The sequence below is a fragment of the Vanacampus margaritifer genome, chromosome 11 (genome assembly GCF_051991255.1).
Source record: "Vanacampus margaritifer isolate UIUO_Vmar chromosome 11, RoL_Vmar_1.0, whole genome shotgun sequence".
In the NCBI taxonomy this organism is placed as follows: domain Eukaryota; kingdom Metazoa; phylum Chordata; class Actinopteri; order Syngnathiformes; family Syngnathidae; genus Vanacampus; species Vanacampus margaritifer.
In genome coordinates this window covers 22,410,871-22,430,118 of record NC_135442.1, presented here as the reverse complement: position 1 = coordinate 22,430,118, position 19,248 = coordinate 22,410,871, and the positions used below count along the sequence as shown (strand labels likewise).

At 38.3% G+C, this 19,248-nt stretch overlaps 2 long non-coding RNA genes across 2 annotated transcripts in view; one reads left to right on the top strand and one right to left on the bottom strand.

Annotated features, from left to right (window-relative positions):
- The window catches only part of LOC144060747 (uncharacterized), an 83,802-nt gene that overhangs the window by 39,484 nt on the left and 25,070 nt on the right, over window positions 1-19,248 (bottom strand). Inside the window, exon 2 of the long non-coding RNA XR_013295999.1 lies at window positions 5,601-5,651. This is a non-coding gene — a long non-coding RNA (uncharacterized LOC144060747). The remainder of the gene's footprint in view (window positions 1-5,600; window positions 5,652-19,248) is intronic.
- LOC144061000 (uncharacterized) lies at window positions 1,066-1,394 on the top strand. Its single transcript, XR_013296059.1, has 2 exons — window positions 1,066-1,192; window positions 1,270-1,394. It is a non-coding gene; the product is annotated as an uncharacterized LOC144061000 (long non-coding RNA).

Sequence of the window (19,248 nt, the reverse complement as noted above, 5' to 3'; positions counted from 1 at the left end):
AAACATAAATTTGAAACATGAAATAAACCTAGCCACCTGATTGAAAAATATATCCATCAGACACATTTTTACCACTTAATAGATATCCAAAAGCTGTTGCAAAAAAGTGACCATCCCTTTTTAATCAACAATTTTAGTTTTTCTTTTGTCGTCACATTTATTTCCAATTTTGGTTATTTTACGACATTATTATTTATTTTTTGAAATACGTTCTGAGACACAATGACCACGGAATCATGTCTGTCAACAGATTTTAGTTTGATGACGTAATTGCGGGCAAGTCTCAATTCTATCTTAAATCTTTGTCTCTTCTCATCCTAGTTGTGTACATTGACAGGGTCACAAACAGAAAAACGAGATGCTTGTGGTGTGCTTTTAGCTTAGCTGGTGCTGGTGTGTTAGCTTTAGGACATACCTGTATGAAGTTTAAATCCATGCATTGGATTGTCACGGCAGTTGGAATTGGGGTTGTGCGCAGTACCAACACCGGAACGTACAAATCTACACTTCTTTAATCTTCATTCTTCCTCATGAGAAGAAAAGGAGACACAAATGGCTGAAAGCAATCAATCTTGGAATAGCAGGCGGTACCGTGGACGATTTTAACCTGTAGGAACCTAAATCCAGGCACACTTACGTTTGTAGCCAACATTTTATTACTGACGAGTAAAAGTTTAATCAATTTTTGCCCTAATCAGCTGCTAGTATTCAATAAACTAGGCAGTAGTTATTATTACCGTAACCGGCAACTAACTCTCTTATTAGCGTTGTTTTGCCATGAACTGCTCTGATTGGTCAATCGCCAGAGCGATATATTATTTGCCTGGCGAGAATTGGTTATTTTTCAGTGACGTGAGTCATGCACTGTGTGGTTCCTGCCTCCTAACACCCCACTTTGTATTACCGCGATTCACGGCAAAATAACGCTTGGAGGCAAATTGCCAGTTCCAGCAAATTAACCACTTTGTAAATACTACCAGTTTGCTCACTTCCACACAATACATATCACATGTATTATTGCAAGAAATTATTGTGGTTCCCAATTAAAAATCGTCACTTCTTTCTAGGTGTTAAGGTGGTCAACATGGAGAACCACCCAGATTATTAAAAGGAAATAAATAAAGTCCTGGCTCTGGTTGTAAGGTGGTACGATATGAGAGAGCATCATGGAGATCACAGAGATCTCAAACAGGTACATGATTACTATATCATGCATGACAGGATACAGGATCTTGAAGTAATTTTATTTTATTTCTTAATGCATTACAGTTCCTGGCAGATGTCAACCCTTGAAGTGCCGACAAAGAGCATCTCTCAGAGCCTGCACGCCTTCAACTCTAAATGAAACAGAACCTTAGTTTCATGATTAAATTGCCTGACAAATATTCATCAAATCAACTCTCCTGTTTTTCGTGCCAAATTTCCTAGACTAACCACAATTGTTGACTGTTTTGAGATCTTCATCAAATAGCCAAAGAACCTGCTAGCCAGAGCTCGGTGCTACAGTAGCTACAAAAAACATTGTAATGTTAAAGTATTTGTTGCTTGCAATCCATTGGGAAATGTCACATTTTTGTCTAGTTGTTGGGGTGGGAGGGCTTCTGATGTGCAGACAGTTCCTGAGTCTGGTTTTATTGATTCAAAGTATCACATGCCTGGTGACCAGATACTTGCCGACAGGGGGGTTAGCCTTCATAGGGACTTTGCTACTCGTTGCAGCTGTGAACTTTTGACTCCAGCGTTTACGAAGGGTAAAAAACAGCTACTTGCCAGGGAAGTAGAAATATCAAGGAAAATTTCCTCAGTGAGGATGCATATAGAATGTGTTGTATAATATAGATTTAGTGTTCTGAAAGGTACACTGCCAATTCGATGTGTACAGAGTTTAAAAGATGAAGCGCTAGGATGTACTTTATCGAATTGCAGTAAGATTGTGCGAGTGTGTGCCATTTTGGGCAATATTGGGCCCCAGCTTTGAATATGATGAACAGTAAATTGAGATCATCTTACAAATCATTGTTATGTATTTATCATATTCAATTTTGGTCATTACAGGTTGACCACTGTAACCACAGAGCATTTTTTCTTAATAGTTATATTAGTTTCTTAGTCAAAATCTCATTTAATCTGTAGATTTTTAACTGTTCGCTTTTCTGCTGATGTACTGAGGGCCTCGAAAGGCGCTTCCAATTCAAATGTATTTTTATAGTTTGGAATCTGTCTTTTGATTGTTGCAGCAGATGTGCTCTGATTTGTTTTATTTATTTATTTATTTTTTATTTACACGAATAAAGTCTTATGACAGTAAATGGTACCTCATTTGTTTTATTAGCTATTTTTTTTCCTCCTATTATTTGCAATGGAACATAAAACACAATATAAAGTAAGTATACATTTTATTGCACAAAGATGAGGTAGAACACCATAAACAATATTTACATGCTATGTAAGCAAAAAAATGCAGACAAGCTCACTTTGTTTTACAGCAGTCTCAACAATACAATTTTCTTGCTTTTGGCAACCTTTTAAGTCTCAAACACACCAAGTGTAATCAGTTGTCGCATGAGTCACATCCCACCATAGGCCCTTCTTCTGAGGTGGTTTTACACTCGGAATTAAGTGTCTGGCAGTGACTCATGATAATTATAAATCATACTGAACGAGTTTTTATGAAAAAAGATGCAAAGCACAGCTGAAATATATTAATTTCGGGCAATGTTTGTCTAACGATGTTTACTTGTGCGTGCCCTCTTTTCAAAATGGCCGACACGTTGCTACACAAGATGACGTCATCGTGACATCACGCCGACTGCGGGAATGTTGTCACTCGCTTTGACGTGCGGCCGCACGTGCGTCTCCGGCATTGACGGTGGGTCCCCCAAAAAGGTGCGTAATGTGCCATTATGTTTAAAACATCCGGAGAATGAAGCGTCTATGAGCGCTACTTTACTGGCTCTCAGTAAACACGGAAGTAGCTTGAATAGTGGAGCTACTGAAATGTAAACAAAATATGTAGAACACTGTGCAGAGAGCTTGCTCATGTTATAAAAGATGAAAACCATAAAGCCTCACACACGCAACCGATTCATAGCCACGCGATATCCGGTCCACATCTTGACAAGCAATGTATCTAAAGATTTTGTATCGATTGAGGAGTCTGCTACCGATACGGTCCTTGTGACTGTCCTTGACAAACGATATCCGATCGAATGTTTTTTTTTGTCCCACCCCTAGTATTTGCACACGTGCAGCTGTGCAGTACAACCACTTATTGGTGGCAACGATGGGACAGGAGCCTCACCGACTAAGTAAGTAAATAAAAGTAAAAATAATTTATTCGTAATTTTTATCGCTTTATTGTGTCTGCATTACATGATATCCGTTCGGCCAACTTGTTGAAACGTATGCCAAACGCAATGGTTATTTTGTCGTGGCCGGCAACAAGCCACCTAGCCAAGCGAGACAGTATAAAGAAAACACTCGCAGTGCATCACTCACTCATAACCGATTCTCAGCAACGTACACATCAGCCAGCACTATTAGTCTTTGTTTTGATAAATCACACTGTGTGTGCTAAAATCATGTCTTTGGAAATACTCTTCCCACAACATGCAATAATGAACTGTGTAGCAATTGGCAGATACATTCCTGGTTGTGCCTGGTTAGTAGATACAGTAACCTTCCACATCTGTTTGTATGTGCAGTCAAGTTTGCGACCTCTTCCTGTAGGCTGCCTCACTCTTTCCCTTTCACTCATCTCATTCATTCATATGCATGCCTCCACCTGTTCCCTCCTCTCGCAGCAGATCACCACGTAGTCTGTTATATTAGTGGAGATTCCAGTTTAACCTCATCTGTCAGTCTATCCATCATTTTTGCAAAGAGGAAGATTCTCAGAGCTGATCCCTGATGCAGTAACCCATCCACCCTAAACTCGTCTGTTACACCTACGGCACACCTCACTGCTCTCATACAGGTCTCATGCATGTACTGCCCTATTCTAACATACTTTTCTGCCACTCCAGACTTCCTCATGTACTGTTGCACAACTGCAGTTCTTCTCTGGACAGCCTACTCTATCTAGGGGTGTAAAATTTAGTGCGTTAAAATTGCGTTAATTTAACGTTTCTTTAATGGCACAAATTTTTTTAACGCTCGATTAATGACCGACCGTTGTTTGGAAATATTCTACTGAGGGATGCAGCAGAAACGTCCACGTCAAAATTACCCAATAGAAATGCACTGTACTGCACTGAAACTAAAATACACAATGTTTAAGGGGCAGAATGTTCGAGTGGAGGAGCCATTTGGACCACCAGTTCCCTGCTTTGACAGAATGCGCTCTTTAGCGCCAGTGTTAGCGATTAGCACCAAGCTAGGATGCTACAGCTCTCCAACAGGAGTCCAAGGGCACTCTCAACCCACTGTGAGAGCCAAAAGCCGAATGGATAGCGTCTTGTCACTTGGAGTGACTGCAAGACACTTGATCTTTTGATGTAAGGTGTATTTTATTCAGCAACTCCAGAAAAAAGCTCAAGTGTAACACTTCAATATCTTCTTTTGGTGTGCTTGCAGTAAAGCTGCATCACTTTACAATGCACATGCAAGAACTTAACAAAATAAAAGCGTGTAAAGTAGTCACTATAACACAATTTAGTAGTAATAAATTGAATAATAATACATATATTTAAGGGGACTGGCGTCAAGTTGTATTTTACAATTTGAAAAATGTGCAGAAGTTTGCAAGTTACTTCATGGTAAAAATTAGAAAGCTCTTAATATGAAAATAACATAACAATCTCTTCTGGTTCGTAAGCAGTTAAGTTGCTCCATTGTACAATGTTCATCCGTATTGAACTTAACAAAATAAAAGCATTCAACGTTGTGCAAAGGGGAGTCACTGTAACACAATTTAGAAGTAAGAAATTAAATAACAATGCATATATTTGTGGGGACTGAGGTCAAGATGTTTTTTGCAATTTTAAAAATGTGCAGAATTTCACAAGTTACTTAATTAAAAAAATTAATTAGCTCTTAATATGAAAAGAAAAATGCACTGAGCAGTCACCAATGTCTTACAAACGCAATTATGCCATGTACTTGTAGTGACAGAAAAATGACCAACACAAATCACACTCGTTTTTTACAGTACAGTACATATTTTTAATTTTAAAACAATGTTCTGAATTATTATGAAATTACTGTATCAATGACTAAAAAAATGCAACCATATTTCTAATAGATTAAAAAAAATTCACACTTTTATGTTTACAAGAGTATGAAAAAATTTGCAAAAAATATTTTATTGTGCATTTTATTATAAATTTAGATATAAATTGAGATATAAAATGTGCAATTAATTTGTAATTAATTGTGAGTTAATTATTGATGTCATGCGATTAATTACAATTAAAAAATTGAATTGATTAAAAAAAACCCTATCATATGTTTCACTAGGTCTACAGACATTATGCGGCTCCTTCTGCCCTTCTCTGCACTTGTCCAACACACTGAAGGTAAATAATGCATCCGTGGTGCTTTTTTGGGGGGCTTGATAACATACTGCTGCTCACAAATACTCTTATTTTGCTGAGTCTCACCTCCATACTGATACGTCTACGACAGGTGGAATGTCCCTTGAAGTATTTGATCTGTGGAGAAAACATCGTCACATCAGAGAAATGATCCCATACATAATGGACAGCTTTGAGTACCTTGTCCAGAGTATGGCAGGGTCCTATCTAAAGTTTCTGATAATAATGGCAATGTCGTGATTCTGAGCAGATGGTGAGGTGACGGGAAAAGCTAAATGAAAGCTCAGCAAAAATATGGCAGAAGTAGATGATGTATGGCTGTCTCAGTGCCCTTCTGACATTCTCCATCAAGCTATAAAGATTAAATGGTGGATATTGTCAGACCTGAAATAAAAGGAGAGAGCTAGATTGCCGAGGAAAGCAAAACTGTCACTGTGAAATAGAAAACTGAGACTAAAAAGGAGAAAAAAAATCTTTGTCCTTTCATGTGGAAATTTCAAGCGCAAAAAACCCATGTGTTATTTTTTGTCAGGAAAATCTTTATACCCAAACAGATTTGCATACTTGCATTATTTACAAATAAAGTATGTGTGCTGTCAGGGCCTTCCTTGATGAACCAAACACTATGGCTACAACTACAAATGGCTATAATTTATTTCCAAGAGTGTTTTGTCTTCATTTGTCTTCATAGCATGTGCCTTGGCCGCACCGCTTCCAGTTGTTTATTGGTTAAGTTTTGTCAATGAGTTTTAGCTTTGATGTGTTGCCATGTAAATATTATTTCTTACAACGCTTTCAAAATCTCCGTTGCAGGCTCTGACCACACATACACACACATGCACACGCGTGCGCACGCACGCACGCGCACGCACGCACGCACGCACACACACACACACACACACACACATTAGGTCTACATTTCTAGTGGGGAGATCTCATTGAAATAATGCATTTCCTAGCCCCATACCCTAACCTTAACTATCACAACTGATTGCCTAATCCAAACCCTTACCCTAACCAAAACCCAATTCAAACCTAAACTCTAAAACCAAGTCTACCCTCAAAAAGAGGTCTCTGGGGACCACAAAAATGTCCCCACAAAGACACATAGAGCCCACAATGATAGTAAAAATCCAGAAAATGCTCGCCATGATGTGATTTAAACCCGCCCACTTTATTCCCCACTTTAATATTTATTCCCATTTAAGAATTAACTGGTGTGTCTGTGCAGGAGGCATGTTCCTTTTTTGCGCTTGCTATTGCTGTTCATCTGCTGTGGCCCAAATATCAAGTGGGGGAAGGTTGTCATAGAGCTCTTGATGGATGGTAGACATCTTGCTCATTTACTATGCATCTGCAGAGTCATTCTGTTAAGCGCGTTTTATGTGGTTTTGGCACAGAGACATTGGACATATATTACCAATTTTGAGATGAGGACCTGTGAATGTGTTGGGTTTGGTCTGTGAAAAAACGTGGCATGTTTTGTCTCGAGTTCTGCTGTTTAACTAGAAAAAGTGCAATTTCTGCAGAAATTGCGTGGGAATGCTGAAAGCTGAATGCTAATAAAAGCTGAATGCATGTGGAATGTTTGCTTATAAAGTAAATCAAAAGATAAATTGTGTGAAAATTATTAATTATTAATTGTTAGTTGGACAATTTAAAAAAAAAAAGAAAAGAAAACTGCATTAACGCTAATAAGCTTCAAGCGGGAATCGATCCCCGCGACCTCCTGGTTACTGAACAATGCACTTTACCAACTGTGCCACTGAGCAGTATCAGAGAGCTGGTAATGATGATCAGTTGTTGATGGAAGTGAGCGTGGAAAATGGTACTTAGAAAGAGTTCAATGTAGTCACATTGAAAATGAATGGGGAAAAGTTGATGTTTAAACGTTAAATTGTGCGATATATACCCAGGATTTTTTAAGTGCAGTTTTGCGATTGCATTACTACTTTTTTACTTTTCCCATTTAACAAATACTCATGCACCATCTGGTTTTACCTTTTCTACATCCTCGTTAAAAAAAACAAACATCTTTGCATTCCGATTGATTACGTTCGCTTCATTGCAGATGCCATTTCAAACAATCATGTGGGTCAGAAAGTTCTCTAACAGGCAAAGTGTCTTTGCAATGACTGGTTAGAGTTAAGTCATTGATATAATAACGCATCGGATTTATATAGCGCTTTTCTAGACACACATAAAGACGCTTTACAACGGAATGGATACATTATTCATGCACTGACACATTCACACTGCGGTGGCGGTAAGCTACTTAAGTAGCCACATTTCTCCAGGGCAGGCTGACGGAAGCGTGGCTGCCAGTGTGCGCCACCACCAAACATTCACACCTTCCATACACCAGTGTGAGTAACACTGGAGGGAATGTGTGTGAAGTGCCTATCAACCATCGACTATCGATATCGACCAATATCAGCCCTCTGTCAGAGGTACAGCAATGTACTGCTGACTGCCAGACTTTGTTGCTTGTGTTAAAAAAGTGTTGTTGTTTTTTGTCAGCTCTTCCATGCGGGCCCCCTTCAGCTCGGGCCCCTACGCAATTTCTAGCCTTGCCTACTGTGTTGCAACGCTTCTGTGCAAACCTCACACTGTGTACAGCAGGGGTGCTTAAGTTTGGTCCTCGAAAGTTCCTATCCAGCCTGTTTTCCATGTTTCTCTCCACTAACACACCTGATTCATGCTCAGGATCGTTATCAGGCTTATGCAAAGCTTGCTGATTAGCTGATCATTAGATTCAGCTGTGCTGCAGGAGGGAAACATAGAAAACAGGCTGGATAGGGGCTCTCGAGGACCGAACTTGAGCACCCCTAGTGTACAGTATGATGTTCTGTAAATTTTTCATTTGTAAACTGTCTGCTGTCAGGTTTTGGGTTTGTATAGGGACGTGTACAGACACATCTCTGCCGAGTACACTGCCTTGGTAGCAGTGTATGATAATGACAGCGATGACACTCAGGAATAAAGATGTTGTTGTAAGATGAAAGATGCAAAATATAAGAGCCATGGGATCTTAGATGTCCTCTGAAAGTCATTATAAGCATAAATCTAGCCTATGGCATTTGGTGGCATATATATATATACACAGTGCTGCTCAAAAGTTTGGGAACCTCTTGAGCAATTTGGACTTTCCAATTTTTTTCCAACTAATTTTGTTATTCATTCTGAACCATTACATTTTATAAGAAATGACAGGTGTAGGTTTATCAATTCAATGCATTGTTCTTTTTTCAATCAATTGTGTAGTCAGAACTTATTTTTTTGGTCAATTAATGTAGGTGCAATAATAAGTGAACCCTGAGCTGCATTGCTTAAAACAAGCAGTCAAGTAGGATCAGGTAGGACAAATTGATAGTTAAACTAACCAATGAAATGAGAGATTTAGCAAAGAAATTGTGCATCACTGACTGAAACAGAGACAAAACCATGTCACTTTAGTCTTACCCAGGTGAACCCATACAGGTCACTCATGCTGAGAAGAAGAGAAATCTCAGGGGACCTCAAGAAGTCAGGAAGCAATTTTGCAAGTTCACCCACTTAGAAATTATGGAGGGGTCTGAAATTTTCCATATAGGTGCATGGGCACTGAGAGAGTCACAATCTAAACAAAGAAAAAATCTGAAAATCACATTGTATGATTTTTGAATAATTTATTTGTATGTTAGTGCCGAAAATACAGGGAGTCTTCCAAGTTACAGCGGAGTTCCGTTCCTACGCTGGCGATGTAACCTGAATTTCGACTTAAGTCGGATTTCCCCGTTAAAGTCGATATTTACATCAAATTACTTTGTACAGTAATTTTAAAAAACATATTTGCACGACCTGGAAGAGCCATAACCAACGACATAACTCGAGGACTCCCAGTATTTGAACACGTGATAAAATAAAGGTTAATATTTGGTAGAGAAGCCTTTGTTTACAATTACAGAGGTCAAAGGTTTCCTGTAGTTCTTGACCAGATTGAATGCAGGAGGAATTTTAGCCCACTCCTTTGTACAGATCTTTTCTAGATCTCTTCAAGTTTCAGGGCTGTCGCTGAGGAATACGAACTTTCAGCTTCCTCCAAAGATTTTCTTTTGGATTTAGGTCTGGAGGCTGGCTTGGCTACTCCAAAATCTTGATATGCTTCTTACGAAGTCGCTTCTTGATTATACTGGCTGTGTGCTTTGGTTCGTTGTCATTATGGAAGACCCAATCACGACCTATGTTCAATGCCCGACTGAGGAAAGGAGGTTGTTGGTCGAAATCACGCAATACATGGCCCTGTTCATCTGTTCACCTGTTCATCATCCTGTCCCCTGTGCAAAAAAACAACCCCAAAGCATGATGCTTCCATCCCAATGCATTACAGTAGGGATGGTGTTCTTGGAATAGTACTTGTCCTCTTTCTTCATCTAAACATGACGAGTGGAGTTAAGACAACAAAAAAAAAAATCAATTTTAGTCTCATCTGACCACATGACTTTCTCCCATGATTATTCTGGATCATCCCGGTGGTCTTTGCCAAACTTCAAACGAGTCTGGTCATGTGCTGCTTAAGCAGGGGAACCTTGCGTGTGATGCATGATTTTATACCAATGACGTCTTAGTGTATTAGCAATAGAAACCTTTGAAACAATGGTCCCAGCTCTCTTCAGGTCATTGAGCAGCTTCTCCTGTGTAGTTCTGGGCTGATTCCTCACCCCTTCTTAGCATCACTGATACTCCACAAATTTGAAATTTTGCATGTAGCCCCAGTCCATGGGAGGTTGACAAGTCACCATTACCCTCTTTTATTTTCTACAGTTGTTTTTTTGTTTCTTTTTTCTTTTTTTTCACCACCTTGCTAATTGCCCTGTAGCCCATTTTACCCTTGTGGAGAGGTCTACCTTTTTGTCCCTGGTGTCTTTGCCTGGTGTTGCTAAATTAGATTAATAAAGGCCCGTTTCCACCGCAGGAACTTAAGGGTAAATTTGCCCCTTATGTGCGCGTCTCTACTGCAGGAGCCTTCCCAACCGGGCCACATTTACAGGGACTTACGGGGACGAGCGGAGCTCCTACTTGAGGGTAGGTACTGTTGTAAATGGCAGGATTCTTACCATTTGCGTGTTCATGCCGTTGATTAATAAACATACATGAGATCAGTGAATTCAGGCATTTCTTCACATTTATTCACGACATAGCCGGACAGGAGAAATAGTCGCCAACCCGCGCCATCTTGTATCTCTCAACTGTAAAGTTCCCATGCCCCCACCTGTGGCTAATATCCCTTTGCCCTCCAAAACGTCACCTCCCAAAGTTACATGACTACACCCCCAATTGTCACACTATCTCAATACATTTGGTCAACCATGCTCCCCCCTCTCTGACCCACGATGGAAAAAGGATGGAGTTTTCAGCCTTTCAGAACAAAGGGTCTAATTAACACACATTCACCTCCCCCCATCTCATCTGTCCTGTAAGAGACTCACCCTCTAAACATTTGAATTGTCACATCAAAACTATACTGAGTAAATCAAAGCAATTTTGTCCAATTCTAAATAGTCATAACTAAATCAAAACAGTTATAATTAAATAGAAAGAAATATTCTGTTTCAGTACTCTGCTGGCCCGAACTCCCGATCGGGCTTCGGCGCTGATTGGCTAAAAATTATTTAATATAAAAAATTATTTTACCTTCGTGACGATGCATTCTCGGCTTAAGTCTTGTTAACATTATTAACATTTTTAATTCTTTATTTCATATTTTAACTATGTTGAATTTAGTTATAGATGTGTAGAGCAGGTGTAATAATGTTAAACTCAGTATAACTTGACCTTAACTTATCTGGTACCTTGTTTTTGTCTAAAATTTCTTAGTGTCCTGCGTGAGAACATATTCTACCTGAGAGAGCACACGCACACACACAGTTCCCACAACTATACTACATTAGGAGCTGTCAAGTTCAATTTGTTTGTGAGAGTTTGTTTTGGGAAAAAGTACGAGCTGGTACACGGAAGAGTATATTTTGTCTACAAAGGGAACACAGGTGCGAACTGTGTACTAAAATTCTGTTATGTAACATATTGTGTGAGAACCAATCTGTTTTTCTTATTCATGGGAGGAGAAAAAGGCGTTTTGCTTTCAAACTGGGGTGTATAAGAGCTCTCTCTCGCAAGAGAGGGGGCGCGCACTCTTGGATTGACACACTCTTTACGTGATATTCAATTTGTGTGACCGGAGATCTCCGTAATAAATCATCCTTCGAAGGAGCCTTTGTCACAAGGAAGTCTCATCTCCAATTTTTGGAACACGCAAAAGATGACAAATTATATCAACATTTAACAGATGGTGACCCCCGACGAAAAAAGGACGTTTTGCGAGCTGGGCGTTCACGGATGGATAGAATTCCAGGCCATATTAATTACGGTAAGTGGACATTTTATCCACGTTTTAGGAATTCTGTCTGTTTGGGAGCGCTGCAGCTGGTATTCGTCTTGCAAAATTACATTGGAGATGGGATCTATGTGAGAAAGGTAGTGGTGAATTTTGAAGTCTTTTGGTTGGACGCGAAGTCTCTGATTTCGGATTTTACCACGGTGTTTGAACTGTACACGTACGTTGTGACGAAAGCATTGTTTACGGAAATGCCGTCACGTTGGTTTATACGCAGCTGAATAGGAAAACCGTTTGTTCACGCGAACGAGGGTACTTGGATCATTTGTTCTTAAAATCCTTGTACGCAGCTGCCAATGTAAGTGCGCAGCTGCTAGAGGAAAACAGTTTGGTTACACAAACTAAGGTTCTTGGATAAATTTCGGAGAGACTACTGATTGACACAGCGGATAGTACTGCCCTGTTGAGACATCATTAAGATCTTTGAACATTTATTCAGCGTTGGAAAACAGTTTGACACAAGTGGATTTAGTATGCCGCTATTAGTGCAATCGAGAGGTCCATGAGTGATTGGATATTAATATTCATGGACAAGTCTGTTCAGCTGAAAGACAACAGATTTACGAATGCGCAGATGAGGATATATTACCGGAGATTGGTACGTAACGTTACGATGGTTTTTGCACAATTGAATCAAATAATTGTGATAAACAGGCTGAAGTGGGCGCTTCATTAAAATTACGGAAAACACATGGCAGTCTCTTTATAATAAGGTCTGCTTCAAAGTTGGAAACAACGTTTCGCTGCAATGGAGCCGATAGACTGCTTCGTGATTGACTTAAAGCAGTATTTATTATTGTAAGAGGACAGAGATCATGATATTTGTTTGTGTGTATTCCATGTTTGTCTAGTACAATTGTCTGACGTCATTTATTATTTTTACGGGGGCGCGATGAGCTATTTTGTCGACTAATGATATTGTATTATAAGTGAGACGTCACTGCATTTGTAACTATTTATATAACTTTAATATAATAATAACTACATAGGTTAATGTTTAATATAAATTACGGGGGCGCTTTTTGTCTGAAAAACAGAATGGGTTGACCTGATAGTACTTCCGCTAGACGTCTTGAGAAGCTTCCGGGTTAAGTAATCAGCCGTCAAATAATGACGTGAAATGTATTTAATATTGAACCACTGGATTTAAATTTATTGTGGAAAAGGTTAGTTTACTCCAATAAGATCTGGGGTTTGCTTGATGTCTTTAAAGGCGGCAGTTTAACTGTATATGTACGTAAACGCCGATCGCTGGTTAAAAAAAAAAGCGTTAGAGATATATGTATTTTTTATATAGAGGAAAAACCCGGACGTAACTGTAAGAAAAGTGTATTAAATGATGATTAATGCTGAAATGTTAACTTTGGATGGTTTTGTAAAGAAAGCTCGTATGGTTTTGATGATATCTAAGTAAATAGCTTTCTATTTTTCTCGCTTTGCAAATAAAAACAGCTGTAGACGACGAATTTACGTAATAAAATAAATAAAACCGTTTGGTAAAAGCTGAACGGGATAAATTGATTGGGACGGTAATATTACTAATAAAAATCTCCAACGCGACTCTGTTGTACAGGCTGCGAACGTCAGTGCCTACGTTAAATAATTAGACGACATTACATAAATTGTTGCCGAAACTGATTCTCTAAGGCCCTCATTCACATCTCCTAACGACTAATGTTAAATACTTGATCTGGCTTCACAGCGCACATGCGTCATATCTAAAATTATGTTTAATACAAAACGAACGAATACATGGAGGTACAGTGTTGGATGCATACCTCACGTTTATTACACATACACAACTGTAGGACTGAATGTATTGCTGTGATATTAGAATATAAATTAATTAGGTGAATCACTTTGAAGATTATAGTTGCTATGACTCTAGCTGACCGCCAGATGTCACCCTTTTTCCCAAATTAAATTGCCAACAGCCTTATATGTGCTCTAATTAGATCTGCTTTTAAAGTTTAATGAATATATAAATATATATTTAATTTTTTTTGGATTGTTTTTTACATGAAATATTTAAGTCTCCACTCTCCGCATTTTTAATAATAATGATAATAATAATAATAAAAAAAACGAATAATTCGAATGGCAACTAATGTGGAATATTTTGTTATAGTTGATTGTTTCTCCCTCATAATTTTCCTCGTACGCGAGAACATTATTTAACCTTGAGTCTCTTTCCAGAATCTGGTGTCAGCCATTATGAGGGGCATTCCCGACAAGTTCCCTATTCCCATCCTGGGGGTGAAGTTATGTGTTATTTGTATGTAAAAGGAGACTTCCTCCCTTTGTTGATCACAATTTAAAAAGGGGTCTTTCCCCATGCTTGTAAGTAGAAAAATAATTTTTAATTATTCCTGTATATATTTAACCTTTAAATTTCTGCCTGAAGTCCCATTTCAGAATTTGGAGTCGGCCATTTTGCATGTGAGTCCCTGAGACTGGACAGGACATTACATGAGGGCGTCATCTGGGAGTTGTCACATTTTTTACATAATTTGAGGTGATATGTAATTAAAAATAATCTCTGACTTGATGTTTGACCAAAAGCTGACAAAGGGGTACTCTTGTGAAATATTAATTGAAAAACTGGACACTTGCCAATTGACTCTGTATTATATTTGTAAATTTTTAGAGCAAAGCTGTCCTATCTCATCTTAAATATTATTTACGAAGGTATGCAAAACATATTAAATTAAATATTGTAAAACATAACAATACTGAATTATAATTAGCAATTATTTAATTGCAAACTTTTATTATTTTTGATTTTTTTATATATATATTTTTAATTAATTATTTCTTTTATTTTTCATTTTTTATTATTTTTTTAAAAAAAAAATTAATTTTTATTTTTTTTCATTAAAATAAAGGAGGACTTTTTTTACTGATATGTTATCACCTAATAATGTTGGGGCAGATTTTAATATGTTTCAATTAGTGCCGTTCATTGATCGAGATCATTATTTCAAAATGAGGTCAACTGGCCTCTGGGTGGATCGATGCCGACAACAGTCACGTGGCATCTGGAGCAGAGGCCGCGGACAACAGAGAGGACGTGGCCTCTATCAACAACATGATTGTGACCTCTATCAACAACATGCACTACCTGGCGCCGCCTGATGAACAACAGCAGTCCCGGCCGCCACCTGATGAACAGCAGCGGTTCCTGGCGCCACCTGGTGGACAGTTTCCGCAATGACTGTACCCTGACATGCAAAAGTTTTAAATGAAAACAAACTGCTCCAATACACAGTGCTCCGCACAGACTTCCTTGCATGCATTCCTGCGCCCCGAACTGTCTTGAGAATCCTATGGGAGAGCATCTTCTCATAAAAACTGTTCCACTGCGCTGGTGACTCCGCCCCCGCCAAGGATGTTTCCTTGAGTTAGTGATCTCAGACCATGTGATGCGGTATCTGACTGTGTACACACTCTAATTTTTGACAGGTATAAGGTGATAACATATACAGTAAAACATTCCGTACGCAGAAGCAACTGATTGGCAACACTCTATACACATAGATTTATTATATTCTAAAACTCTTGATGCCTATTTTGATTTAATCTGATTTGTTTGTCTCTATGTCTGTTTTAGAACAATCTGCTTTTGGACCGACATCAACAAGGGGGACTAGCAAGCTTGATGGTGACATGTTAAAACTACAAAACTAAACTAAACTGCGGCACTGTGGTCTATTGACCCAACTGATGTGGGCCTGTCTAAAGTGGCTCTAATAACTTTTTAAAATGAATACCCTACTCCGTTTGGGTGCCGCAATATTAATGATAAATGAAGGGCGACTTCATATCTTAATAATAATTGATGGTTGGCTAAAAAGGGGGTTCTTTGTAAATTTATGGGCTTAAGCTACAATATTTCTATTTTTTTATAGTAGAAAAGATAATACTGGTAAATTTCGTGTGGTTTCGGAAATTGAAAACAGCTTATGTGAATAAGGATAGGATAAAATTTATTTCAATCTTAATTATTATATTTTCCGTTATTTGACGCTTATTGAATTTGGTCTTCTAATATTTTCTCTTTTGAAACTTAAACAACTGAGTTGGGACTCATTGGCGAATTTACTGGTTAAATTGAAAAAAAATCCCTCTTTTTAAAGCAAAAATGTATTTACTGCTGCAGTTCTATTTTTATATATTAGTCTGAAAATGATCTGAGTCGATCTTTTTCAGATGGGGGAATTATTGGTCTGTCTGGGTATATCGTCGCGAAGGACACAAACAGTCCATGTTGAATTAAATATAGAATTATAAGTTAGTCTCAATGTGATAATTATATAGTCCGTGAGAATGAATGAATTCAAGGGAGGGGGCGCGCACTCTTGGATTGACACACTCTTTACACGATATTCAATTTGTGTGACCGGAGATCTCATCTCATCTCCAATTTTTGGAACACGCAAAATATGACAAATTATATCAACATTTAACAGTCTCTACCTCCAAAACAATTCTCCTAATAATCCTTAGCCTATTTTCGTGGCTCATTTTGGGTTGCCGACCCCTGGTCAAGAGCAAATTAACAACTGGATGGACCAAAATTTACTTCAGCTGAACGACAGCAAAACAGAGGTCATTGTTTTTGGCGATAAACAAAAGACAATTGCTATTACAAAATACGTTGAGTCATTGTCTTTAGAAACCAAAGACCAACTTCGAAATCTTGGGGTGCTAATGGACTCAGACCTGACTTTCAGCAATCATATCAAATCAATCACTAAAACAGCCTTTTACTAGCTGAAAAACATCTCCAGAATGAAGGACTGCATGTTCCAAGCAGACCAAGAGTAGCTTATCCATTCTTTTATCTCCAGCAGACTCGATTATTGAAACCATCACATAGAGATCAAAACATATCACTCCAGTCCTTAAGGCTTTACACTGGCTCCCAGTCAGCTGTAGAATTGATTTCAAAATTCTGCTACTGGTCTGTAAACCACTGAATGGTTGGGTCCTGAATATTTTCAAGAAATGCTGATTGAATACAAACCCAGCAGGGCTCTGAGATCTGCAGACTTGGGTCAATTACTGGTACCCAGAGTTCATAGTAAACATGGTGAAGCTGCATTTAGCCGTTATGCTGCACACAAATGGAATAAGATGCCAACAGAAGTGTACATGCTTTTAAATCCAGTTTAAAACTTTGCTTAGCCCCATACCTTTAACTAAGGTCTCTTCAACATTTTTAAATCATGTCTTTTTTTCTTTTAATTATTTTTTAGAAAACTTCTTTACTCTGAATGTTTTTCAAGTTTGCTGTCTAATGTGGTTTTAACATTGTCAATGTGTGTTCTTTTAATAAATGTTGTAAGCTACTTTTGTTTTCTCTGCTTTGCTTAACTGCTATGTTTATTGATGCTTATAGGTGTTGTCTTTCCTTGTGTAAAGCACATTGAGTTGCCTTGTGTATGAAATGTGCTATAGAAATAAACTTGACTTGACTTTATCTGCCGGTGGTGGCATGCTGATGCTAGCGAGCATTAGCAAGAAAGTATTTCTGTCGCGACCTGAGGAAGAATGAAAACGGCAACATTGTGTCATTTGGAATTGTAGTTTATTACATTTTGGAAGTAACTTGCCCAACATTGCTGATGACAAGGCCTCGGATTGTGCATGTGTGACATCATTGGTTCATTCAATGTATCATTACCTCATAAGACTGGAGACCCCGTGCCGCTTTACGGGTGTTGTCAGCGTTTGTTGTTAGCTTCAAATTACTTGGCGAGTTAGGGAGTCACTGTGTGCGTGAGAAAATAATACTTGGTGTGTAGAAGTACATGACAAATTTAGTCTTTGTATGAAATTAGCATTACTTGTTGCAAATTGTTACGTTATGATGCAGTTGATAAAGTATTCCACTTGTATTCACAGTGACCTTTGTTCAATCCCCGTCTCAGTTTTATACTCATTCTTATTTATACCCATAAACATTGTATTATTTATCACATTTATTACTTATGTCATATTTGTACTACACACCTGCTAAAACTGCAATATTGCTACTTATGGGCGTCTTGTCACTATTTAGCCTACAATCTTATTTCAGTCAGCATATTTTACTGCTTGGTCTTTTGACCACTTAATGGAGCCATAGATAAATGAATCCTAATGAAGCATCATTAGTTGGCTGAAATTATTGATGCTTCATGGGGCTTTATCTCACCATCACGAAGGGTGTGGCTGTTTTAGGACCCAGAAGCAGATACTGATGTCAAAGTGACAAAGAGAATTTATTAACTCATTTTACTACCAAAAACATCAAGGACACGCTCACTGTATACCGCCAATAACGTCAATTGACGTTCATCTATTTTATTTCTTTTTTCTCAATGGGTTGTGCAACGTCTTGTGAAGCGCTAATTTGTGAATGGGCTGGAATAATCCAAAAACACCCACTAACTATGGAACAATGAACAAAGCGTTTGTCATATTAAATCTAATTTCACAGAGCATCACTAAACAAAACATTTTAGTGTCAAAGTCACTGTTGTGCAGAACATTTATCTTTTCATAAAAAGCTTGTTTTCTCCCTATTTTTTCCATTTTCGCTTGATGGTTCAAATTACTTATTTTCAAATGGTGATTACTAAAAAACGAAATAAGGTAGAAACATACTTTTTTTAATGAAAGAATGGAATCCAATCTTTCAATCTTTCCATTTATGTAGTCATAGCACACAATATTCTGTTTGCCTTGAAAGATGTGTGAAATGCTCGAAATTGACTGGCACTGTAGGGGTTGTTTTTTGGATAAGATTTGGCAGTAAAAGAGTTAAAGTAACAAACAAACAAAGTAGTAAACAAAAGATGACTGGGCGTGGCACGTCGAGACTGGACAAGGGAAAGCACTGGGAATGATTTTAGTTAAAGTGAACAGCCAGTACCATGAAAATGACAAGACGCTATGGCGACCAGATCAGACCAGATCTTAAATAGTGAGGGTGATAATTGGGAAGCAGCTGAGTGAGGAGCCCAGCAAACCTGACCACACCCAGCCATGAAAGCAAAAACAAAGGCAAACACAGGAAACAGAACTGCAATGATGTCAAGGTAAGGGGGAACCAAAAACAACTCACATCACACATAGACTATAGATGTGGCATTAATGACATTCATGTAAAGGATGATACATTTACTTTTAGTACAGAGTACAGAAATGAACAAAGCCCAAGGTGTAGATTTGGAACTTGAAAACCAAATCTCTTCAGTTGGTCTTGATTATAATTGTTGAAATTTCAGCCCGGCT